Here is a 26,162-nt window from a genome sequence, read left to right as displayed (position 1 = left end):
CAATGCGGTAAGGCAATATATAGTCATGTTTTTTCTAAATCAATTGGCTTTTGTTGGAATTACTGATCCCAGTGATATCAATCTTGTAGAGAACAACAAAATTCATTTCTGATTCTAAAGAAGGAAAAGACTCACCAAGAAGAACCTCCCGCGTGAAACATAAACAAGTGACCCAAGAAGTGATACGGCTCACAAATCATGAAAGACTGATGGTCCTCTGACCTTTGACAAAATTTGGGGGGAGGGGGTCATATACGCGCTTTGAAATTCCAAAGGTTCATAAATGTCCCACTTACCAGAAGCTTGATTGATAAATTAAACCCATAAATGGTTTCAGACTTGATCAGAAATGATTGAACGGGATTGCAGATGTAATGTTTACAAGAACCGCGCTTTCATTTGTCTACAAATTTGGACGAGGCCGTTTGATGTGCTCGCAAAACTGTCAATGCGAAACAAACACCACCCGGCGACCAGATGCGGCAAATCATGTTACCGTGACAACGCATCTGTGCTAGAACAAAGAAACGTTAGCGGTTTTTCGTTAAACATCCAGCGCGGTGTTGTATACATGATGGACTCTAATTTTCCTGATTGGGCTACCGTGACAGAGTGTTTAACGGCCGGTGTTTTCTTAATGGGTGACCGTCGAGTTTCGAGCCTCGGGTTGGAGTGGAGTTTGGGTCAGACGAGGATGATAATGTGAGATACTTTTTGCAAAAAGTCTCCTTTTGTTCACTTAGAGGTGGGAAGAAAGCACCAGATACATGTAAATATTCCCAGCAAACCCATGAATTCCTTGATTTCAGGAAACCCATGAAATAAGATACAGGGACTGAAAATAAAATAAAAATGTCCACGTGTGGGATTCAAAGCCGGTTATTCAAGGAGATGAAAGGCAGGCAACGTAATATTACGCCAACCTGACTTGGAATTTCCAACATGGCATCAATTGGCTGATGTTATAAAACACTGGCACAGAGTGGGGACAAATCAGGCTCGACTCTTCCTAGTTCAGGCCTTCCGTTAACTCAAGAGCTCACTTGTTGGGCTTTTTGTCACAATGCTGTTCAAACCTTCATCATATGGAAGTCACTTTAGGCCCCTTAATGAGGGTATCGACACCTTCATCCACACAACAGCACCGCTCACTCGTGAAACGGGGAGATTTCATGAAAGACAAGACCTCGCGAAATTTGACGGTTTGTTGACCGTTATCCTTCCTATCTTGGAGCAGATGAGTAGAGCTCAGCGTATATGTTGGTCGACACAAGGGGATTCGGAGAAAACATCAGTCCAGTTTATAAAGGTCAGATTTGAAATGTGGTCTTAGACTGAGAGAGATACCGAAACACTGAGAGTAAGATTACAAAAAAAGAACCTGTTTCGCAGTGGGTTTGCTTCTTGTTTGGCTAGTTGTGTTTGTTTGTATGCATTTGACTTCTTTAAATTATAACTACAAACGCACGATGGAACCTGCTCTGTTGGGTATGTTGGTCGCATCCTGCCCGGAGAAAATCTCATTTTCGCGCTACACTGACAAACGGACACTGACTCAAGAGGACACAACAATTACAGCCGACAAACTCGCCAAAAGACCGACCGGTAAGTCGAGGACAATTTGGGTATAATTAGCCAGCTTATCCCTATCTACAGGTCATTGATCACATGACGGAACGTGCCAGGCTAGCCACGGCGGATTTCAGTCTTGCTTGGTGTCTTGATATCCTCCCGTTCTCGAATCAATCTCTTCTGGGTGAATGGTCAGTCGACCATAGTGGTCATTATATCAAGCTTGTGCTGACTTTGTTCGACTGAGGGTCAGTGGACACTGGACAGAGAGACATGGACTACAGTGACCTCTTTCATTGTGTCCGGAGCGGAAGTCGATTTCTTGCCAGCTTAACGCGGCTATCAATATAGGAGGAATTGGGCTTGACCGCCGCCCGATTCGTTTCCAGCTAAGGCGTACAAATCGAAATCGGTACGACCGGACACAGACGGCAAACGCAGTTGAAAAAGACCGAACGTTGTCTACAATTATCTAGTTCTCCCTGCGATACATGCTTCCATTTCCTTCTTGTCCGTAGGGTGAGATCCATCGCTCCATGTTGTCCATCGTACATAAATTCAACCTCGCCACTAAAACGATGGTCGAAACGTGTCAGTTTAGAAAACTCATGGAAACGAACTTTGTAACTTGTAGCACTTTGAACAAATTTCAAACAGAGACAAAGGTTCCACGTTTTCAAATTACTGATACACTGGAGCAAAAGCTCTCGGCTAAAAATTGATGCGGAAAACAATTTGAAGAGAGAGAAAAAAAGATGATGTCCACGAAAACGGTCGAAAAGTTTGGGGAACAATGCGAACCGTCCATTCTAAATGAATGCTCTGGTGTCTGGAGTGGTTTTTTTTAGTAGAAAAAGTGCAAAGTAAAAGCTACCTCATTTTGAGTTCAAGGTGTTAGCGAATGGGCCCATCCGAGCGTCGTATTGTGCCACCCTAGGACAAACAATTAAAGGAAAGGGTGAAGCCATTTAATGTAATTGTTTCGTAATAGTAATGCAAATTGGAATTGATTTGCAGGAAGTATGAAGCGCTGGAGGCTGAAACTCGCCCAAGGCGGTTCAAAAACGCGAGGAAAACAGTCAAGCAAATTTCGTTACATTGAGTAACTTGTGGGGCGCCGCAGGAGTCAATTTTTTCGGCCTGGGTTGAGAGCGGACCCCGTCATTTCAAGCGCGCGCGCCGTGAATCGCTCTCTGGGTCTCATACCTCGCTCGTTTTTTACACGGGGAGACCTAATTCGCCCAGTGCAACCACTCGTAGGAAATGACAGGGCCTGTTTGTGGCTTGTTACCCAATTTGATCAGATCCAAGACTAGAGCCTTGGTTTGACCAACTCCATGGGTGATACAGGCTGGAAGATTTCATTTGTGGCAATCTTCATTGTGTTCAGTAGGCCTTTAAAGAAACCTAATCGATTTCATCTGTTCACTGGGAATAGATGTGCCTAGCTGCTCTCCAACTGTATAAGCACAAGGGGTCGTAGATGACGTTGAAAAATCTTTGGAGTTCTCTCGCCAATTGTCATAAAGTAATTAACAATGAAACACAGCCAAGTACACCTGCATGATGTACATTTATGCCAGAAGTCCCCATGAAATATTAATTTGAAGGAGAAAAATGACAAATTAATCATCAAATTGATAATAATTTTGTCAATCTGAAGCTACCAACTGTCGGAGGTGGCAAACTCCCTCCTCATACAAATTACATATTTTAATAAGTGTTATACTTTCAAGAAATAATCAAATCGTAATTCCAACTATCGTCGTCATGTTGCATTTCGGCATATATGATTTCATTTCACTTCTTAGTGAAAAATTCTTTCCCTATCCAAATAGTGTAAAAACCTAAAGACGTAGACAATGACAGAATTACCGTAAGTATATTGGAAACTCTAATTGATTATTAGATATGATGCTGTATTATTGCAATGCGATAAAAGAAATTCAACAGACCAAGCCGACGCCATACCTTCCTTGTTTCTGACAACAAACAAAACAATTCGCCCTTCAGGACGGAATAAATTACTGTACAAACTACTAAACACACAACAGTTTACGTAAGATGTGCGATTAGTGTAAGGTGTTTGAGGTTAAAGCATTGTACTTATATCGCTGCGGTCTGTCTACAGACAAAAACACCCCAGCTAGCAGCTAGTGCATTCTGTTTGTTCATTTGACCGAACAGAAAACTTGACAACATCCTGGTTTTTACAACCCTGCAAGAAACAATCACTTCTACCGTCGTGTGCACGCAGACAATGAGTGTTTTGCAACTGATGATAAAAACTCGGTTTCTGGCGGGGAGAATTGTGCAGATGAGGACAGGGAGGTATAGGCGCTATCCCTGAGGTCAAGGTTAATCGATCGACAGCCACGCATGACTCCTATGATTTCTCTCTCAACTTCTCATCAATTCTCGAAGCTGGAAAAACAAGCCATGAACGTGTGAATAGTCAAGTACGGTCTACTAATACGCTGTCCAGTGAGCAATCAAGCCAAACGCCGACTGTAATTTAACGTGATTACAAAGACAATCTCCTCATCGACTTCCTGGATTCGCCAGCAAATTTATTGCTTTGTAAATGTTAAACCTAAAAATCCTTCAAATAAAATTGTCCATGTCGTGTTAAACATCTTTCCCCAAATTATTTTGTCATGGAGTACTTTATTACACAAATTATGATATGAATATTATAAGCGTTTTATAAGCCGATAACGAATGCCATATGACGGCCATTTTGTCATGGTCCCTAACACACTGTACTCATCGCAAGGCAAGATGTGCATGACGTCAATGACACCAGACTATACATCCTCATTCTTTGGAGGCAAGAAATAACGATACAAGATATATCGATTCCCTTATCTGCGAATTTGAAAACCACAGATGTCATGTGTGGGCCTGTGTAATCATCTCAGCATGTTACTGGACAACGTATGTAAGAAAACAATGAACTGGTTTTGCAAACAATACAACACAAAATGGACCCAACAAGAAGCAGAAATGAGAAAGACTTGCTACAAGCAGGGACTGTTTGTTTTCAATTTACTGAAAGTAGGGAGCTGCAAACTGCTGACTGCATAGTTAAAAGCCGACCGGCCACACAGCAAATTGAATTTTCCAATTTGCTAGTGGGAAACGAATTTGCCAGTGTCCAAATCACGTCGCAGCCATCTGAGATCATCCAAGGCTAGCTAGTCATGAATATGCATGTCAAGCTTAATTCAATAATGGCCAAGGTCACACCCTAATTAATATTCACATGATATTTTAAGTCGGGAAAACGGTCCAATCAGATTCAAAGTCACTTTCTTGAAAGTCAATTCAAAACAGAGAGGCCAACCTTGATCAATCTGTGGCAAAGATGGGTCATGTTAATATGAATCGACGGTAACACCCTTGCAGTCATCCATGTTTCTTCTATATAACTTGAGCCAAGTGAACAAAAATACTGTCTGGCCTCAACTACTTATATGCAAACGGACATTTACTCACACAATTGCCAAAGTAATTTGCAAATCCCTTTATCTGAAAACATAAATTAAGTTTTTTCCCCGCGCACTGTGAATTTATCCTTGGATCACAGGGTCACTGGCACGGGGACATAAAGGCGTAAGTTGAATATCCTTTAGCTGGTCAGAAAGCATAAAGGTTCAGCAAAGTAGGAGCGTTTAAAAATTCAAGATTGGTTGTTTGTACTTTAATTCTTGTTTCAGTTACAGAGTAAAGGCTGAATAATCAAACGTCTGGAATATGTCAAACTAAGAAAAATGCATGAAATTCGAAACCACTTTATTGATATTAAGAAGAGGCAGCGAGGTTATTAAAGATATTTGTCCCACACATTAATATTAAAACGGCACACATGGGAGCCATTGTGGCGCATTTTGGAATTACCCACTGTGGACTTTTCTCTGCGGATAAATTTGGTTTTCATTCACATATCTTAATTAGCATATCAATACACATCCGAGTGTAAATGCCCAGGAAATGACGCGCCAAATTTGCATGTATATTTTCTGTTTCCCGCCAAATTATGCCGGGGCTCTGTTCGTGTCTCGACGGGCAATGTCAACAGCCTAGGACGAACTGCGCGAGTTGGACACCGGGAGCCTTTCCCGCCAAAATTGGCCTGGCCTGATTCAATTAGTCGGGTCCCCTGTTACTAGGGCAAATTAACGAATTTAGAGCATCTTGATGATGCATTAATTGGCGGTTATACGCTGGGGACCTGCACTCGGCCGGCTGCACGAAGCTAGAGGGGAAAATCAACAAAATATGAGGCAGAAATATAATTACGACAGGAACGGAGTATCGGGAAGCTGCAGGGTTTAAAAGTGCTTCTACGAAAACTCAATGAACCTCGTTCTTCATGATAAGCTTCACAAAGATGACATTACTGGATCTATGAGGGTGGGTTTTCAAAAACGGATTTAATGTTCGAATTGGACGCCATGTATAGTGCAAATGTAAATCTCAGGAAAGTAGAGTGGTCGTACTCATGCGAAGAACCATTTAAATGTACACATTTATGTATTTTGAGTGCACTCGAGTGCTCCATCCTTGAAACTCACTAGTTAATATCATTGGACGTAAGTAGGAATGTTTCACACTTAATACGGACAACGTGTAGATTGTGACACCTTGCCGAAACTATTCGTCCCTCGACGCCTACTACAAGCTGTAATAATTTAATCAAATCTCGGAAGTTCTCACCTTCAAGTAGGTCCTTACGAGCTTCATATTCGATTGGACGGTGCGTTTAATTGGAATGGACGGGTCCCATTTTGACAGGCTGGCGACTACTTTGCGCCTGCTGCAAGCTTACATCGTTTACGGCCGATTATCTAACTCTCCACCAGATTAGGGCACGGAAACTTTATTGATGGAAGGCTAAATCAGGAAGGAAGTTTTTTGTTCAAAAAGAACGTTTTGACGGGGAGAGGTTAGAACGCCACAGGCGGTATATGCAAAATTGAGGCCGTTCTGTGTCATACACGCGCGCTAACAACAACAAAAAAACCCGATAGTTTTGCAGCACTACTTCAATCATGCTCCAGCAAAAAGCCCAAATTACAGATGTTCTCGAGCCTGCGTGTGTAAACGCATCGGAAAGGAAATCAGCGCTGCAAGTCGACTGTCCAAATATTGCACTATCGACATTCACATTAAGAAAGTAGCCTTTAATTTGGAGTAATTGGTGGACACTCATACTGGCTATCAGTTTATGATTTGGAGGCCGCTGGCGGATATTACTTGCCGTTTATCATACACACCTCTTATTACATTGCGCGAGCCGTTAGCCGAGCTCAGCTGTTACCACAAGCGGTAGGCGCGATCGTTCGCTTAGCGGGCCGGCTACCGCTGAGTTTTTTTCGGTTCGGTTTGGAACAACATTGGGAACGACCGCTGTCTAATCGATGTCGTAATATTCAGGGGGCATTTAAAGAGCCATGTAGACTCGCCAGGGCCGGGCTTAATTGTTTGGAGAGTGATTCTGTGTGGGAGATGATGATTGCTGCTTAGTGATGAGAAGTAGGTTGGGTCCTTGGCAAAAAAAAAAAATTAAGGTAAATAATTCGACCAACATTGCCATGGGAACTTGCGGGTATAACATTGGGGGATGTGAATTCTACTTTATAAACAGTGGTAGGCAAAATGACCCAACTGCGATTTCAGCCTTGATGGTTGTAATTGGGAATGAGAACCCAAGGAGTGCCCTATTTGTGTCCTTGAGCAGGTGACTTACTACAATTGTTTTGCTCCTGTCTTGCGTCTGGAAGAAAGAAACGCAACATCAAGGCGGGTATGCAGCGTAAAACATGATTACCAATGGTCAAGGAATGCCTTCATTCTTAGAATTATTTGCTTGCAGTTCAGGGCTATGAATGCACAGCATACAATTCGGACACAATTCGGATACAATTCGGATTTTTCCGCTGCACATGCTTTGTGCAATTGATTTGCATTAAAAAAAAAGAATCTTCACCATCAACATCGACACACAACTCCTCTCAATAAAGTCATTTACAAAGTATCACTGGATTCAAATCAACAAAACAACCATACAGATTTCCAACTTCGGCCTAACCAAAATTATGCCCAGATTGCTAATGATGACCAGACAGGTTTACACAAATTAATACCCGAGTGTGAAATTACTGATGTGTAGCGCTCCAAGTGACGACCTACTGCCGTGATCACTGAAGCGCTTTGGACAGTTTGAACCAGCGAAAAATGGCGGCACGTGTGAGACTGGATATAACGTTACAAAAACAATATCACGTCATGATTTAGGACATATTTTAGGGTGGTATCAATTCAACATCTGTGAAACCATTTTGGCCATGAAATAACATACATCATACCAGTTGTAATTCGTCAAAAGCGTGCACAAAGTATGTTCACGTTAAAAGGTGACAGATAAGGGGGAAAGGACGGAAGAAGTGTGAAAATCAGGAAATACAACAATCACTTTTGTTTACCCATTAGTGAACCTTACCCGCGCCGTTGAACAAATGGTAATAGAAACACAACACTAATGAAGTGTGCATTAATTTCTATTTCTTGATTACAATCACTCAGATGATACACGTGGGACCCTACCGTCCACTTTTTGGTTAATTTGGTACAAGAAACGGCAAAGTTGCACAGGAATTGTTTGCTTGAATTGGGAAGGGGGAAATGATAGTAAAGGTTCTGCCTGGTTTGATCAGAAAGACACCCGTTCATGCGTACAGTTTCCTTCAGAAAGGGGAAATAACTTGTCATAGTGGAGGGTCGGTCTCTCTCTCGCTTGTTCCTAAACGCAGATGACAATGACAAAACTCAGGCGTGGAGAATGTGATAAAAGTGAATGAATATTGAATGAAACATCGTGTCCGCCAAAAGTACAATTGGAGGTAAAACACAATCCTATATTCCTAACTTACATTATGGTGGTTTGTTCTTGAATATGAAGACGCTGTTTTATTCCAACTTAAACACTTTCCAAGGTTGAAACAGCTAGGCATTTAATTTGCTATTGTGAAAATAATAGCGCGTTTGTGGACAGTAACAACCTAAATAGAGGAGATAACAGGTCTCCAACTGCCGGGTAATTGTTTCATGTGACAAGAAAGTACATGTCGATCGGCGCTGCCCAATTCGGCCAAACATTTTTTAATAACCAAGAAACCGCTGACACAGCTTTGGGTCGTGAGGTTCATCCACCTGCAAAAAAGCACAATCGGCCCGCCAGCCAGGGAAGGTTTTCCTCCCTTCTCCGTGAGTAGCACGAAGAGCAAGAGGCACAGCCGGGGCCACCAATCCAATTACGCCCATGGCTTCTGCAGGACGCGCACGGTTGATAAAATTAGCGGAGATGCGAACCCACCGCTGCTTTCCTACATAAACAAAGCAAATTGCATTAGACTTCCCTTGGAAATGGAGCATCCACACAGGGCCCCAAATCAAGTAATTAAGGGGATATGTCTCATCATTGCCAACAAATTTGATGTGTGCAGCTTTCCCCCTTCTTTTTAAGTTTTTCTAAGGCCGGTCCTGTGTCAGAATCATGCCGCAAGGTAGAACTTATTTATCGTTTAACTTCAATCGTCCTGCTCGTCTTTCGCTGCACGTTTTCCTGCACGCTGCGCGTAGACACGTCATCGACAAACTTGTCTAACAATATACGGATCGATTTGGGGAAAAGGATCGGCCACTTCTTGTAATAACTCGTGTTGGTCGCTTTCATTCATACAAATTATGGGACTTAATACACTGTAACTAGCGACCGTTCATTACACACAACGGCAAATCACTACGCGAAATGTCAGCAATACATACCATTACAATAAAGGAGTACACATGTAGCTCGTTTGGGTAGGCCTAAGTAGACATTTTACTGCCTTAATTGAGGAGTTGTATAATCTACAACTTCATACTATAAACTCCTGAACGATTTTCAGAGTCAGGGATACAATATTTGAACATAATAAGTCTATTACAGCGACCAGTTTTACCCTGCAACGGGTAGAATATGAAATGTATTTCAGAACAACTGGCCAAAACTAACAATATGAAGTCGTAATATCTGAAGACACGCAATCTATATCCTCAACTCGCATAAGCATTTACAAGGATACACAGTTTGAATGGTTCATCAGTTAACGAATTTTAAATCGATTACTTATGGACGTCACTGGAATGGGTTTCAACATGTCAACCCCCATGACGTTTATCTTGTTACAATGATGTGCTAGAGGCCTAAAGTAGCTAAGCTAATAACAGCATTAATGTGTCATGATTTTTTTTCGCTTTGCATTGTGGGACCATAACCAGCGAGCAGCAACACAGATCGCTTACGTTTTCCTCGCCACTTGTGCTTGGCTTAAACCCCATGGAGCGCACAGTGTGACGACTTAGCAGGCATTTTCTACCCAATCCGCTTAGCTTCTCGCTATCGAGCCAGCTCGGGCTAATTTCTGATCTTGTTTGATGGATAATACCGGTCATTTATGCCCGATTTTGTGCCAGTCAAGAGAGGAGATTTGGAGGCAATTCCACAGCCGGACAGGCCTGTAATAGGTTTTGGCTGACACTTAGACACGACCAAGTTATCTTTTCGACGACTACTAAATTCATGTTACATCTTATGCACTTTACGCAGCGTAAACCTTTGTCAACTGCACTTTCCAGCACTTTTCTACACAACTTAGTCTCTAAAATGAACTTATCACTAGATGAAGGACAAACCTCCCTTCTGAAATCCACAATATTGTCCTTGTTAAATGCATTCCGTCAACCAGAAAAATAGTTTACCACATACATTGAACAAAACAAACCCAAAATCACCTGTATGCTTTTTCATATCTCAAAACCAATTCTCTGGGCAGAAACATACTACTATGGGGAAAACAAGTATAGCTTATTCCTTAACCAAACTGTTACCAAAGTAACAACGTGGAAGGTTTGCTGCTGGCAATATATGGCCAAAGAATTCTGAACCACAAAAAGGTAAGCAGAACTTCTCTGCTTATCCGATTCGTGCAGAAAGTCAATATCGGCTTAAGACTGTGAGGTGAGTCCTTCTGCAAAAGTGACCCAGACTTCGATCTGCCATACTGTCATTCTTATCTGTTTCCCATTTTAAGAACGTGCCGCTCTTGGCCCAAACAAGAAAGTAGAAATTTGCAAATTCAGAAGGTGAGGCCGCACGTAAGCGGACAAGTTCATAAATGCATTTTAGCAGTTGTTTGAAAACATCGAAATGACAAGATAATTTTGTCAGACCAATTTTTCCCGGCGGAGAGTGACGTTGGACAGGGACGCGTAAAAAATGTCACCCCGGCGACAAACGGCAACAAAGCGCTAATTTGAAAATTACAGTGTAAAGTTAAAGTCGGATGAATCCATGGCTTTGTGTAATCAATCTAAAACACAATTTAGCGGGCAGTCGTTTGTTGTTGCATTCGTGAAATGGATGAATAATGATGAAGGGAGTTTTACACTCGCGCCGGGAATTGCCACCAACAATTGCAGGCCTGCCCCGTCTTTTGTTGGTAAATCAAATTCAAATCTTCATTGATCGGAATTAATATCATTATCTTTAACCACGCCAGGGATGGGCTTTTTGTTTGAGAATGTCGACCGCACTTTTTCCTGCAAAAATCTGTAACATAAAAGGACAATCGCTGTAGTCATTTATCAAATTTGTGTTTTTCCCAACGATGCACGTACAGAGCGAACAACTAACCTAGCCATTTATTGGAAATTGTCGATTTATTCTTTCCAATCGCCGCAACGTTGAAAAGATATAAATGCATTGTTCAATGTATTGACGACAGCGGCTTCGAGGACCAATGATGACAAATAGGCCTATGAAATAAAGTTCTGACCTCACAAAGGTGAGAAAGTCCTTTCTGTTGGACAATGGGGGAATTTTGTAAATCTTTTTCGTCTTAAAAATCAATTTATACGTGTAGTTGTCAGAGTGTGACAAGTCTGATGTTAAAAAAGGATGCGTATTTCCAATGAGACAAACGTCATTATACAACTTTTGTCCATTTGCTGAAAAGACAAAAATATTGTATATTTAAGAAACACAAAACATGACAAGCATGAAACAATTCATATCAACTTCTATTATCATTAAGTGGACTGGTACCCGTGACTTGTAACTTATCGGCGAGGAACATGACATGGCCGAGTGTCATTAGGACCGTGTCTAGCTCAAACTATAGACATAATCAAATTCCGCTAAGCATGGGGTTAAGGCTATAACCTTTTAACGCAAATGTCTCCGCTAAGAAAAGTCTAAAAAAATAATAAACGAGTCTCTTTACAAAAATGCACAATGTTTTCCAATCACACAACCGGTTCCACATGCTTCATTTCTAATCTGGATAATCCAGATCAATATCTGTGAGGATTGGTTTGAAATGTGGGCAATTTGAGAAGTGGTTGATATCAGACGATGAGTTAAAAAACCAAGCGATGTGAAAAAAGATTGCCAACCTCGTTAACAACGAATTTTGAAGAAAGCAAAATCACAGTCATAACAAAACTAAATTTTCATGAGAAGACACATCTGGCTAGCAAGCCTGAATGCGTGCTGTTGAAAAAAGAACCAAATAGGCACACTGAATACTTGTGAAAATATTGTTCCCCAAAATCTCCCAAACAAATAAACACTACCTGTCTGTGTTCAGTCTGATCACAGCGTGTAAACGGGTCAGACTTCCCTTGTCTTTTTGAAGTTTGGAAAAACACAATATTTCACACCAAAATAACCACTGACAACATGGTGACAGGGGATAACATCATCGACACAAAAACGGACAATGCATTATTCGGTAAATTAACCCGGGTGAAGAAATTTTACGCAAATTTATAAACACGCCGGTGGTTTCTTTGAGAACAGGCCAGGTCATCTGAAAAATGGTACAGAAATGTCTGGAAGTCTCGTTTTCACGGTGCACCTATTGTGACCGGTGGGTCTATTTACTCGAATTGTGGGGGCTGGAAAAATAGTGTCTCTATCCTAATGATTGAAAAGAGACACTAACACAAACATTTGGGTGGGAATAGATTTTAGTTTGTCAAATGATTGATTGATTGAACCCATTGTGAGGGTAGGTTCTAATACACACCCAGATTTCATGGACGAGTCTCCGCGGGTATCATTTTTTACAAATCTGTGGTACAATATCCAACATATGATTAAACACCACAAAAGTTTTTTTCATAATCGTTATATACCTGCAGGGTTGCTGGTCTGTAGCACAGTGTCCTTGAAAATAGAACTGATCTGCTTCGGCAAAAACAAGCAAAACGTCAAGCCCATATTTTTGCAATTATTAAAGTTAATGATGAAGTCAGAGCAATGAAAACCCGGGCTGATCAATCAATTAACCATGCAAAGCCATCGGCTAAGCAAAATACCACCAAGTAGACAACCCGACCATTCAACCAACAATCTTCAGCAAACTAGATCAACAACTCACCAATAACCAGATTTAAACGACCGACACAGCAACATAAACATTGAATCAACATGGTAAATAAATTTACATAAATTTTGAAAATTTATTGAAGTAAACGCTGCCTCTTTAAGTTAAATCCCTTTTTAACAAGTCACTTGACACACACACCTGTATTGGTCAGACAGAATACTGACGACACACACAAACTACTTTTCCCACGGCTAGGGTAGAAGGTCACGGGATTGTTCAAGTGGTGCTCGTTTTCGTTCACACGTCATAATTACCTTTAAATCACGCCAACTCACAATCGAAATTAAGCAATTAATTTTTCACAATGGCAAGCAACGGTTTATCCTTCGCAGCACTAGCCGCACAGTCACACCAAACATAAAACCGTCCACTAACAAAAAAACGGTATTCTACCACAAAACGGGCGAGTGAACACACTGATTGGTCCGGAAACGACAATAATCTGGCTCATTGATTATTCTCTGGATATCACATCAAAGCGGCCACCGTAATTTCCACGACGTCCTCTAACTTTTATACCTTTATATCAATTACTGACGTGTTACGGCTGGACGGTTACTGCTGCATTTAGCTCTCGTGGCCTTGTGGGTGTTTTCGTCCAAACCAAGGCGTAAGCACGAAGGTACGTACACGCCCTTTCTAATTAGCAATCATGCTCTAATTTCGTTTCCACACAACTTATTCCACACAAGCTCACACCTACACGATCTGGAAGACCTTGGTATTGTATCATATCGACGGTTTGTAGGAAATTTCTCTGAAGAAAACTATTTCCCGCGCGCCATTCAACTCCACCTTACAGGATATGCACATGAAACTATTCGGTCGGTTTTCCGTTTTACTCGGGTCTGCTGCACTTTCAATTTATCATTTAACTTCACTCAGGAGTACATTTACTCGGAAAAAAAGATGGAAAACTGTATGAGCTGATCAAACGTGTCACTTTGCACAGTAAGCTCAGCTGCTTCAGCTGCCCCAAAGTTGTGGAATGCGCTACCACTTGTCGCAAGGGAGGTTGAATCGTTGGGTACTTTCAAAAAACAACTGAAGACACACTTGTTCAAAGAGGCATTTGGGTCTCAAAAAACTCAGTCTTACCCCCTGTTTATTTTTAATTGTGTATTTTGCTGGTGTCTATTTGAGTTTATTTAGTTTTTTTCGGTGTCAAGTTGAAGGGTTCTCTTTGTTGGAATCAGCTCTGGTCCGTAATTTTGTTCGCTGTGTGATTTTTAGCTTTCATGTGTATTTGCTTACTCCTAGTTTTCGTATATCTTTTTGACTTGCTTACTCCTAGTTTTCGTATATCTTTTTGACTTGCTTACTCCTAGTTTTCGTATATCTTTTTGACTTCTTATGATTTTGTATATAACTGTAATTGTAATGAATTCTTATTGTAATATTTATGTAACTTTGTAATTGCGCCTTTGAACATCCCCAGATGGAGAGGACACACATAAAATATTATCATATATAAGGAAAACTATAAGATACTTTTATCACAAGATGTATATTTTGGGGGTGGGGCATCTATAGCAGTTGTAAAGGCGTTCATTGTGTTAGTTCTTCTAACTTCCAAGGCTTGGGAACAAAAAGAGAAAGGTTTGTATTACAAGCTTAAATCATCACATTAGAGATTACAAACAACACGGGATATATACAGGATTATCTAGTGACAATGAGAAGGTTAAAATGCAGCCGAAACTAGCAGAGGATGATCTCTAAACTTTGACTGGCTTCAACAGTTCAGAAAACATTAAAAGGGTCCTGCCTGTGTAGTTTGCGTCGTGGAGGGTATCCAAACGAAATCCGTCGACATGTTTTCTTAAGGATTACCACAGCTGCTTTGAAAAAGATCCAATTAGGGGGAGAGGAAAGCGTTTGTGGACGAGGAAGAATGAGAGGATATAGGGGGGGTTGGTTGGAATTGCTACGGTGAAAATGTAAATTGACAGTTGATATAACGCTATTCAAAGACGAGAATGGTATAATATACAGAGTTAGACGGTTAAAGAGTTAAAGATTTTCTTGAGAGGTAAGACGCAGTTTGGGAGCAACTGAAAATAAACAATGTGATTTTAAACATGTACAAATTACTAAGTGTTGCTTTTTACATATCTTTTTTAACGAAAAGGTAGGCTTCAAGGAAGGTGAAGTACACAAAAACTTCACTGACTTTTATTATTTTTTTCAGACTGTCTGGGTTTCTTTACCAAGTCATGCACGCATTAAAACCCCACAGTACTGCTCACATCAAGGAGAAACAAGTTTTTACGAGCACAGTGATTTGTGAACCAAAAAAGCTAGAAATTGCCCAGATTCTGCACATAACACGCTGAAGCAGTTAAGCTTTTTTTTTGGTAATTTTGGCAATTTTTGGCAAATGAAGGAAAACTGTAAGCTGGGATCTATATTCCCACTAAAGTCCTTAGCTTACATAATGGTTATTTAATGCACTCACGGATAACGAACTCAAGTATGACAGCTGAGGCTGCTTGGACATGTTCCCTGTCTCCCTAAAGGGTATTAATATGGATAGAAAAACTGGCATCTTGTCTTCATCAGTCTGCACAAAATGTGACCCTATTATTTTGCTGCCAAGTCGAGGGCCGCGACCAGGCTTAATGAAGGCTAGGGAAAAAAATTAAAACACGGGTAGATTGTCTCTTTCAACGGGCTCTTATCCAACGCTCACCTCGGTCATCTTTTAATATTTTCAGGGCTTTGAGGCTTAGCACCGAGCCGCTGAAAATTAGCAAGCATTGTAGGACGCTTTCACTAATCACCCTGTTACTGTTATTCTGCGCCATCTTGATTTAACGAAGCCATTCTCATGAACATCTCTCGCCCGCTTCTCAAATCCCTTGGGTGTACATGTCAGAGTGCCTTCATGGTGTACATGTCACCCCCTCCTCAAGAGATTCATTAACTCTCTATTTAGGCCGGCTTAAGCAGCTCAGGATCAGGAGAACAAAGACTCGTTTAGAAGATCGAAGAAGGCGAAGTGAATAAAGGAAACAGAGAAGCGAAGGTAATGGAAGGAACATGAATTGGGCGGTGCTGTGGGTCCTCTGTACATCCTCGATGTGTAGATAACGAGACCTGTTCATTCCGTGGAAGAAAACTACGACTGTATCTTGTTAGAAAAAAGGCCGTAATGATCCGTTTGTGGTTTGCGATAAACACCAAGGAGAGATATTCCTTTTAGTCAGCACGAGGGGCTCTGAAAACAGCCCGTTGGTAAACACTCCTCGTTTCGATCAATACGCTCAGATTACTTCCAATGTGCCGAGTTTTAAATATAACTGGTGTTATTACCGTGACGTTTTGACGAAGTTTCACTTCTCGCTTGTAGCCGGAGAAGGCTTTTTCCTAGTGTGGCCAAAGTTGAAAGAAGTCACCGGAAAAAATATTTCGCGTAGAATGGCATGAAACAACCGAAGTCGGTAATTTTGGCGTTGTAAAACTACGATTAAATAAAAAAAAATAATTTATACAGCCTTCTTTTGACAGCAGAAGTGTTAAAGGGAGGAAATGACAGTAACAAGGACAAGGCAACTCATTTTAATTCGTGTTGAAAACTTCCGTAATACTTGTAATTTAAAAATAAAATAATAAACGTTAAATACGTGTTATTTGAACTAGTGCATAATTCGTGTGTGCATCGCGCTTATCTAACACGTAGATCTATGAAACTCATCATTCAACCTCAAATATTGACATTTTTCCCCGGATCGGTGAACAAAGTGGTGCCATACCGTCTGACTGAACATGTATACGAATATCTATCTCAACATAACAAAAAACGTCACCAAGAATCTGATAATATATGGTATCGCTGCCTCGTTTTCACGCAGGATAATTCGCGGTTCAGATATTGATACTGTAGGTTTTTCGATCAAATTAATTTTGAAATTACTATCCCACCACTGCCCAGAAGAAACATGAACCAGCAACAAACGCACATGAGAACAGTATGGGCAAGCAACACCAACCCATCCCAACGGACCACTAACAAAGAACGCCATCACTCCTTTAGACTAAGCCATGATGCTTCCCAATTAGTAACACATTCGCCTCGCGATATTATTGAAGGGGCGGTGTAAGGTTGCCGAACAAACAAAAAATTTGAAGGTCATTCAAATGATTAGCAAACCGTCTTATCCACTATCTCTTTGTATGTTCTGCAAAATGACCAATCATTAAGGTGTGCGCTCGTAATCTAATTATTTCTGTCCCATTCTTTGAGGAATAATAGTATAACCAACGGGGGGATTATATGATCTGTACACGTCCTTGCTTGGTGATTTTAATTGATCTAGCACCTAGGCGACAGTAAGACTAATAAATGGGCTTCTTAATGACTGTTTAAAGAAAACCTTCAAGTGTACAACCCAGACAAGTTTGAAGGGAGGACAAAAGGGGGTGGGGAGACAGACAAGAAAGGGGAGGTGGATGGGAAACCAAGACTGAGAGGAATGGCGCCCCAAAATCGATGAGAACCTGCTGCCCTCTCTTTCTCTTCGAGGTGAGGAAAACAGGGTATTTGGGTTGGGATTTTGACAAGTCTGTATCTAGGAATAGAAACAACTTGATCTTAGGACACCGTTAAGTGTAGGAATGGGGAGGGGGCAATCCCTTCACACCGATGGGGATTGGAGGGGAGTTTTTACCTGCTGCAGGGGGTGGTCTTAAAATGTACAGGAGGTCGTACGACTACAACAATGCCAAATGTTATCAAAGAATGAGTCTTTTTTATTTTCGTGTGAAGGGAACCTCTGCTCTCAAAGTGAGAAGTTGTGGTGTGCCGAAAAGTACAATCAATGGGCGTGACGATTACAACTAATGGCTAATGACAATTGCTCCTATATCTAGGTTCCATTCTCTGATCAAGCATGGAGTCACGGTATACACGCATCGTTATTGTCGGCAATATTCATGTCTCGTGCAAAAAGTACATGCAGACTCCACAACACGTGTAAGAACCTCAACACCGCAGCATCCAGGACAAAAAGATTCCCTTCATTGCAAAGTCACTGTGATATTGCGTGACGCCAAGCACTCGCGCTACAAGTTCGATATACTTGGCTGAGAAAAAGGTCGAAGTGCATTCCCACAATGCACCCGCACCGCATATCCCCTCATCATTTTCCCAAAACCATTAGCCAAGGTCTTGCTAAATGGAGACACCAAAACAATGGGTAAATACAGTACCTCCCAGTCCAGCTTGACTTGTGTAACTTCACTACAGCCTGCAATAAAAAAGAAAATAACCACATATCAACTTCAGATGTGAGCGACGTTTCTGAGATATCATCAAATATTATGACTAAAACTATCAAAATCGTAATTTTAACGGGCTGGAATAGTTTCCCGAATCGAAGCCCAGTTCACGGTCCAATGCAATTGAAGTGTGATTTCTTTTTCCCAGAGGATTCGCCCGAGCGAGCGTTTTAATTGCCAGTGCTGATTAGTATGCAACAGGTCCCGTCAGCGTTCCAGTGGGAACCGCTCCATCATTATCGTGGGTGGCTGAGCGAGATGGCACGGTGTAACAGTCAAGGCCAGTCCACGGTGCGCAACGTCGGTGTCGCGGACAATCCAGGCGGGTTTGTAGTCACAATGCCGTCACAAATTGGGTAAAAATGACATGTTTTCGGGTGCTCCATCAAAGTCACCTTGGCTTTTCAAGCTTCATGATTGAACGGAGACAGTTGGCGGTAGCTTGAAGGAAATCCACCTGTGGAATGCACTTTATTTTTGTTTACAAATTTAACAAGCCGCAACTCGATTTAAAATTTGTTTACATTTGAAAAAAATCGTCTGTCGTTGCGCCGAGTGAACAGTGACTGTTGCATGTTGCAACTTAACGATTAGTTGTGGAATTTTGACAAACTACACCGTACCTCGATAAATTAAACCTCAACAACACGTCAAATGTACAATTGTCAAGATACACTTTGCTTTAATTTTGTATTCACTGAATTTTTCCCCACAAAATCTAGGACACCGGCTGACACACAACGGCGGTGTCAGCAAGAAAGTAATAGGAACAAAATGATGAAAATGAACAACTGATGACAAGGAGATTCCAACAGATATTGATACGAGTACTCTTGGGAGTGCCAGGACACATAGACCTATATTAAGAAAAACAACCTGTCAGGCTCTCGGAAAGCTGTTTGATTGCTTACTGGAAATAAAAATGTTTTTCAAGGTCAAAGAGACTAATCTAAGTTTCCAGCCTCCTCAAAGCTTTCACTGCAAGAAGACTTCTAGGACTCGGACATGTTGGCAAAGATTGAAAATCTAAGAGGGCCAGCTCCGACTTCTTGAAATCAAATCTAGTCTTCTTTGAACTCTATCCCTCATGTAATCTATCCTTGTTTTAATTTTACCGTAAGTTTCACTATTTGAGCATGCGCAATCATTGAGCCTAAACTTCTTCAAGTCCAAACTGTTCACTAGATCAGCAGCCAGGTTATTCTCTTTACGCCTTCGGGGGGGGTACCATTGCTTGAAGTAGTCTTCCCATCAAACCTGTACTTTAATTGTTGTTGATCACTTTTAGGGAAAAAGTTAACAATCGTAGTAAAGCAAGTAAAGTACATCATCGCTTCCGTCAGACGAGGGTTACATGAAACATCGCCTTTATTGGTCATGGGCAAATTTGATGACACTTTACAACCCAAGCGCACATTGGATATTACTGTCCTTTACATGGCCGCTTGGGTTAAACTCCAAGGCTGGTTTTGAACCACAGCCATATAACCATCAGATCCTATTAAAAACTACAGGGGTTTATCGTGATCTGCGCGGCGCCCGACTAAAATCGAAACTATGGGCAAATTCACCCCTCAGTATAAGGAATTTACGCACAAGGAATCCCAGCCATAAAATTCTATGCAGCCAATTTTGGATTGTAAAAAATCCCCCGTTTACTTCATCTGGCCCATCGCGATTCAAAACAATGCGGTTGAAACATTTAAAAAGAACAGATAGCATTACCGAAGAGCAAAAAAGTGAACGTATTTGGGAGCACATAGGGCCTATAAACAAATACATGTACAGGCAATGTAATTGCGTTGCTCGTAATACGCACTGGACGCGATGTCATCCATCACTTCGCCCATTGTTTGCCAATACTATTCAGAATCACGGTTATACGCGCAAGACTTGCGCTCTACGCGTTTATAATGGAAATCATTGGTTTATATCATGTCTGTGGTTTAAACGCGCCGGTCGAGTTCAGGTGGCCTGTTCTTGACACGGGTTTCTTGTTCTCGCGCTCGAACGGCGGGAACACGACTCAAGAACACTGTTCTCCGGAACAGGATCACACACCACCTCCTTGTCAGGATTTTACAGGAACACACGGAAAAACTCGTGAGATTTTGTTTTTTGAACAGCTGCAAAAAATAGAAAGATGGTTAAACAAAGTTGGAGACAATAGGGAGTTGTGCAAAATTAACATTAATTATTTTTCACGACACAGAAGTGAATGTTCCAGTTTAAAAAGAAAAGAATTCAGCCCAGTTGTCCAAGCATTAACTCTCGAATAGTTTACTACGATATGGACGCCGCCATGTTGCATGTTGCTTGTCACTAACTACCGGCGATGACCAATTGTACGTTCCCGGCGTTCGAGCGGCCGACCCAAGAACGACAAATCAAGCTGTTCGTGAATATACGAGAACAAGCCGCCCGAACTCGGCCACCGTGAACTCCGAATCCGAGGTAAGTAGGAAGAATGAGGGCGCCCTTCAACATTTTTACAATAATTATTATGTATATATGTTAACAAATAATTTCCTAGTCCAAACCATTGATGAGGACAACATCATCGGGCCATGGGAAGCAAACAGTCTTTACTTTAACATATAACCGGCAACAGCGGCCTACCGCACACACACAAATACCCTTTGATTCTAATATGATTCCAGCAAGAGTCCAACTTCCAATTTTGAACAATATTATGTCTCAAAATAGTACGGACACTCCAACCTCTAGAATAGTCAAGCCAACAATCTGAAGCAATTCTATCATGTCGAGTTATAGGACTATTCAAGGTAGTTATCAGAAAACGACATTCATACTCTGTTACTGAAAATCCAAACTTGGAATTTCAAACAATTTGCCAGTCACTTCGAGCGCAAAAGTGATTACAAAACGAGTTCATTTACAACTGAAATTGATCTCATAAACACCATTATAGCGAATTTGAAAAAGGAACATTCAGTGGCCGTTTTCAAAACAACATTCGATTTTAATTACAAATGTAAATAAATAAATCACTTGATGGAACCACCAGACACTCAAAAATGCGATACGGATTATTGACAAGGTGTCAGCGAGCGAATGAAAATTTGATGAGCGGCAAATTTTCTTGGAAGTGGGAGTTGAGACTACTAGGAGTTTACGGACCGTGTTCGGGCCAGTGACTGTCTTCTGTTAGATTTACCTCAGCATCGGCATTGTGCGGACCTGACAGCTAGCATCAATAACCTTTGGTACATTTAAGTACATCATGATTGACATATTAACCCCATTTGTTGGTATATGCTTTGATACAACAGGACAGTCTGCAATCATACAATACATAAACACAAGGTGAAAACGGGGATGAGCGGTTCAGAGGTCATTGCACTCTCGGTCAAAATGTGAGTTGTCATTGAGAATATGTACTGCATGTTGTATGTCCACTACAGGTCAACGACCTCTACTGCGGAACGAGGAAGCCGGACACTGTTAATGACAGGTGCGTATTATCACCTTTTTCTATGATCAAACGTAAACGTGGTCATCGGGGATATGTACACTGAAAACAATATGGCCTCGTTTGATTTAATTAGTGTGTTTTTCCAACATGAAAACCTGTCTTGTTTTACCATTTACTGAATGAACAAGGTTAGGGAAACATACTGTTGATCTCACATTTGTTACAGGTGGTTGGATCTAACACAAAGAGCGGATCTGTGTGTATTCCTACACCTACATGTATGTAATGCGGAAGCACTCGAGATCTACATGTATGTCTCACATCCTGCCCACGATTTTCAAAAATGGTAGGCTTATAATTTGTAATTACGAATAAAATTAGACTGACTGGCCCTTCAGGAAAATAGCCCCCACCCCGGAAATTGGACCTCAAGTTACGGTACTCTTCGCGTGCAGTAAGATGAGTTTAGACGTTTCTAAATCAGTACCATGGGTTCACTCCTGGTCATCCTCTCCAAAGTTGGCTTTAATCCACCGTGTACTTTTCTCTTCTTCAAAGTCACTTAAAAGTGTAATAGATCCATCGATTTCCTTTCTGTGGTGCAGATTAAGATAACCTAAAGAGATACCCAAATCATCTCCAACAATGGGGGGTTTGGTATCAGGCCAGCTTTTGTCCCATTCATTGGATTAATTAGAGCAAGTTGGGTTACTTGGTTGGTTAGTTCTGGATCGATTACCCGTACTGACGGGTATTGTCTTTACACATCAATACGGCCTTACACGCCACATTGAGGATACCTGTTTTTGCTGGCAACGAGCAAGATAAACACTGTGTTCATGTCACTGTATTTAAGCGTAAACAGCTCTGGGAATGCTTTCGAAGATGGGAAATTTATTTTGCGGCCTCAACCAGTTAAAATATATGACCACAAACAAGAAGGCTTCAAAAACTCGATGTTGAAAGCATGATCAGCCATGAGTGACTTGTAAAAAAAAACCACGCAAAATAGGCGAAACAGCACACGAAATTGTCAAATCATTTTACATGACAGCTACGACGTCAACGTTGTTGTCATCACTTTTGTCATCACTTTGAGGAAATGAGACAAGACGTTATCAATTATTCCTCTTTGTCCTTTGACAGTATACTCCTTCACATCTCATCTGTTTTTATCGTTTTCTTTAAACTATTCTCGAAAAGCTTGCGCCCCCTCCTCTGAAAACGAGATTGTGAAATCGTCGAGTCTTCGCGCATGGCTTGACCTCGTTGTTAAATCGACTCTGGCAAGACACCAAACCTATTCAAGCGCTCTGTTAGAGTCAAATTAGGCTTACGTCTACCTAATCCCCTTTCAAGCGCTTCTGTAATTAAAGAGTATTTGTGGCAGAGGAAGTAATGGATAGGCCTGAATATACACAAGATTGAAAAGACAACAAGGCAGTTAAAAAGTCTCTAGCCGCTTGTCACTCATCGTAGGCCAACACAGGCGTCTTGACAACACTGACTCTAGATCCTATCCCTCTATACAAATCGCTAATAAGACCCCTAAAGGTAGCAACTTCTTGATCAATGTTACAGGGGAATAAGAAGGGAAGAACGAGAATAAAGCGATCCCCTAAACCCCCCCCCCGAATGGCATAGAGGGAGAGAGCGAGCCTCAGTCGCATTATTGACTGGATATCCGGAAATGAGTCGACAAGTGATCAGTCATTATCTGACTCCAAGTCCTTTGATGCCTTTGGTGGATATTGGATCGAGATTGTATGCGACTTGACAGGTTATCACGGGGAAAGAGGAAGGGTAGACTCCAGACTGGAGACAGACTCCTCGGACGACCAGCATCAAGCCGTTCATGGTATAGCCCGATTCAACAATATATATGCGGGTCTACAAGCAGGGTTCTTTTTTCGCAAAAGAGCAAAGATAACGATGTTCAGGTGACGCAGGCAAAAAGATTGCAATTATAAGCAGGAATCAGAATTATACAAGATGTACAGGCAGAAAGATTTGTCGTTTATTTGATTTTGAGACCTGCCCTTTATCTGCCCTTTATCGTCCCGCATGTACACGTGTACATGTAGATTTGCCTTTGTGGGCAACGAAATGAATCACAACTTAATAACATGAAAAAATGACCCCTGACATGGCCCCTCCCGGAGCACAATCAGCTGCCGTTTTGTGGGTACGTGCAAAATAGTCGACAGTCTACACAAACAATCAACTATGCATGGAAACTGAAAACTAGTCACAATCAATGATGAACGTGGCTAGTTGGGGCTAGTGATCAACGGCTCAATCCACTCGCTTCCACAGTGTCGGTGATCACACTGCATTGGGCTGGTGTGTAGGTTTTGGCCGCCGAGTAGCCTAAATTCTGTTCTGCGCTTAGTACACCTCTGGCGCTATTGGCTGTACGAGGTTGGCACGCCGGGCATAATTGGATATCAGTCACAGACGACGGGGACGTAAGCCTCGGGATTAGTGGAACGTCATGGTCGAGGAACTCGCAAAGCTTGGATTGGGTAGAAAACTGACAATACGAAAAAGCGGGTACCAGGGTTTAAGGTCGTCGGAAGGAAGGTGCAGCAGACTCCTCGACCCACCAGCAGACCTGACACTGTAACATACGATGTGTTAACGTCAACATTTCAATGTCTTTTAACGCTAACCCACCGCAATACTCCAAAATCCTCTGGGTAGTTTTGAGGATTTTGGAGGATTCGGGATGAATGATGATTTGAACATTAGAGGAATTTGGAGGATTGAGGATGTGCCCTTGTAAAAGGCCCTAGTCGGTTAGGGTTATGTGTGATGCTACCAGTTGCCTGAGTGGATATGAGATCTGTTTTAATAATTTCAGTAGTGACTGGACACAAGTAGAAACTTCGATTTAAATACCCACCAACACACAAACAAAATTGACCTTTAGAAATCATCGTCTCTTCAAAACGACTATTCAATGTTTTCTGTATCGAAATACCCCTGAAAAAGAACAACACAAGAGACGTGTTGCAGAACTAATGCAGTCTACTGGCCGGATACGCCGGGGCAGTTATTGTTGGAGCGAGAAATTGGTTTTAGGGGGTGTCCTCTGTACTTTCCCCTGCCATAATTGGACACTTTAGATTCCATGGCCTTGTGATTTTCTATAAAGATAGATCTTTGGTGGTACACGATTCGACAAAGTATCAATTATTTAAACTGACAGCTACTGGGATATAATGGCTTTTTTAGAAATCTTTTCAAAGACTGATGTATTAACAAGGAAAAATAGGACAGCAGGTGACCCACTAAAGTGTGCAGAGGTCTTAGAGATTTGTAACAATTGTTTTTTGTGTATTTTGAACTCATAATAAACTGACGCGAAAAAACACACACAGGCGATTTAGCTGGTGTGACGCGAGGGTCATAGAAGTTTGATTAAATGGCCGACTTTTTTTCAATACAGTAATTTGAAAATAAACCTTTGAGTGCTATAATGGGGGACTGTATAGTATTTCTGCGTCAAACTGCGTTCAGATTAATAGACGGGGATTATTGTCTCAAAAGATACCCTTGGGTCGTTCGTCAAGATTTTTAAAAATACATGGCAACAGTCCTTCCAAATAATCCCGAGAGTTCCAACCACGCAGTTAGCTCATGTGGAAAATAAAAATCCTTACGAACTAACTCAAAGGGCAGCGTCAAATGAACTTTCAAAAATCGCGGCTCCTTTGTGTCAACACAGTCATCGATCAAACTCGTCATTGAACATTTCGGTTAAAATGTAGCCCCTTTTCCATTGAAGCGAAACCCTTTAAAAGTCTGAACACCTGCAAAGAGACAATTACAGGACTGGATCCTAGAAGTTAACATGCCTACCTTTGTGCCATTAATAACAGTAATTACTTTGCCTGTAAACCTCCAAATAAAATTTCTCTTCCCTCGAAAGGTGATGAAGCACTTTTTCTTTCAGGCACATACAAAAAGAAATAGATGATGGATTGCGAAGCTTTACATTTTCCCTTTCCCTGCAAAATGGATAGCATTGCTTCAATGACGAGCGTGGGTTTGTCAACAATTTACCTCCCCCCCCAAACTCAACCATGCATGTACCGGCGAGTTAACAATAGGTTTGTTAACGATAAAAAAGCGAGCAATAAACCGTAACCCCCGACTTCTTCTCGCAAGTCGCGCGGACTATTCCTAGTAATTAACTTCCCCCAAATGTGGGACAATTTTACTCGCTTTGAGCATGCTTTGAACAGCAGTGTAATGAGAAACAGGTACTGTTGACTGTTCAAAGCTTATTCAGGAACAAACTGCCAGTAATAAATCGAGAATTTTTCGAAGGACAGTGAGCACCTCGCCTCGGATTCTTCTGACATGTTTCC

At 41.4% G+C, this 26,162-nt stretch overlaps 1 protein-coding gene and 1 long non-coding RNA gene across 2 annotated transcripts in view; one reads left to right on the top strand and one right to left on the bottom strand.

Annotated features, from left to right (window-relative positions):
- Positions 1–26,162, bottom strand: part of sfxn5 (sideroflexin 5) — a 54,994-nt gene that overhangs the window by 6,373 nt on the left and 22,459 nt on the right. The window contains exon 14 of the transcript XR_015427542.1: positions 18,282–18,319. The gene's annotated coding sequence lies outside the window, so the exon portion shown is untranslated. The remainder of the gene's footprint in view (positions 1–18,281; positions 18,320–26,162) is intronic.
- On the top strand, positions 13,617–22,345 carry LOC147797042 (uncharacterized). Its single transcript, XR_015427543.1, has 3 exons — positions 13,617–13,692; positions 21,776–21,825; positions 22,013–22,345. It is a non-coding gene; the product is annotated as an uncharacterized LOC147797042 (long non-coding RNA).

Source organism: Acanthaster planci, linkage group LG13 (genome assembly GCF_054643075.1).
Source record: "Acanthaster planci isolate LZ-2023a linkage group LG13, COTS_SCS, whole genome shotgun sequence".
NCBI lineage: Eukaryota > Metazoa > Echinodermata > Asteroidea > Valvatida > Acanthasteridae > Acanthaster > Acanthaster planci.
Note: the sequence above shows the minus strand (reverse complement) of the source record. Positions and strands in the feature narration are given on the sequence as shown.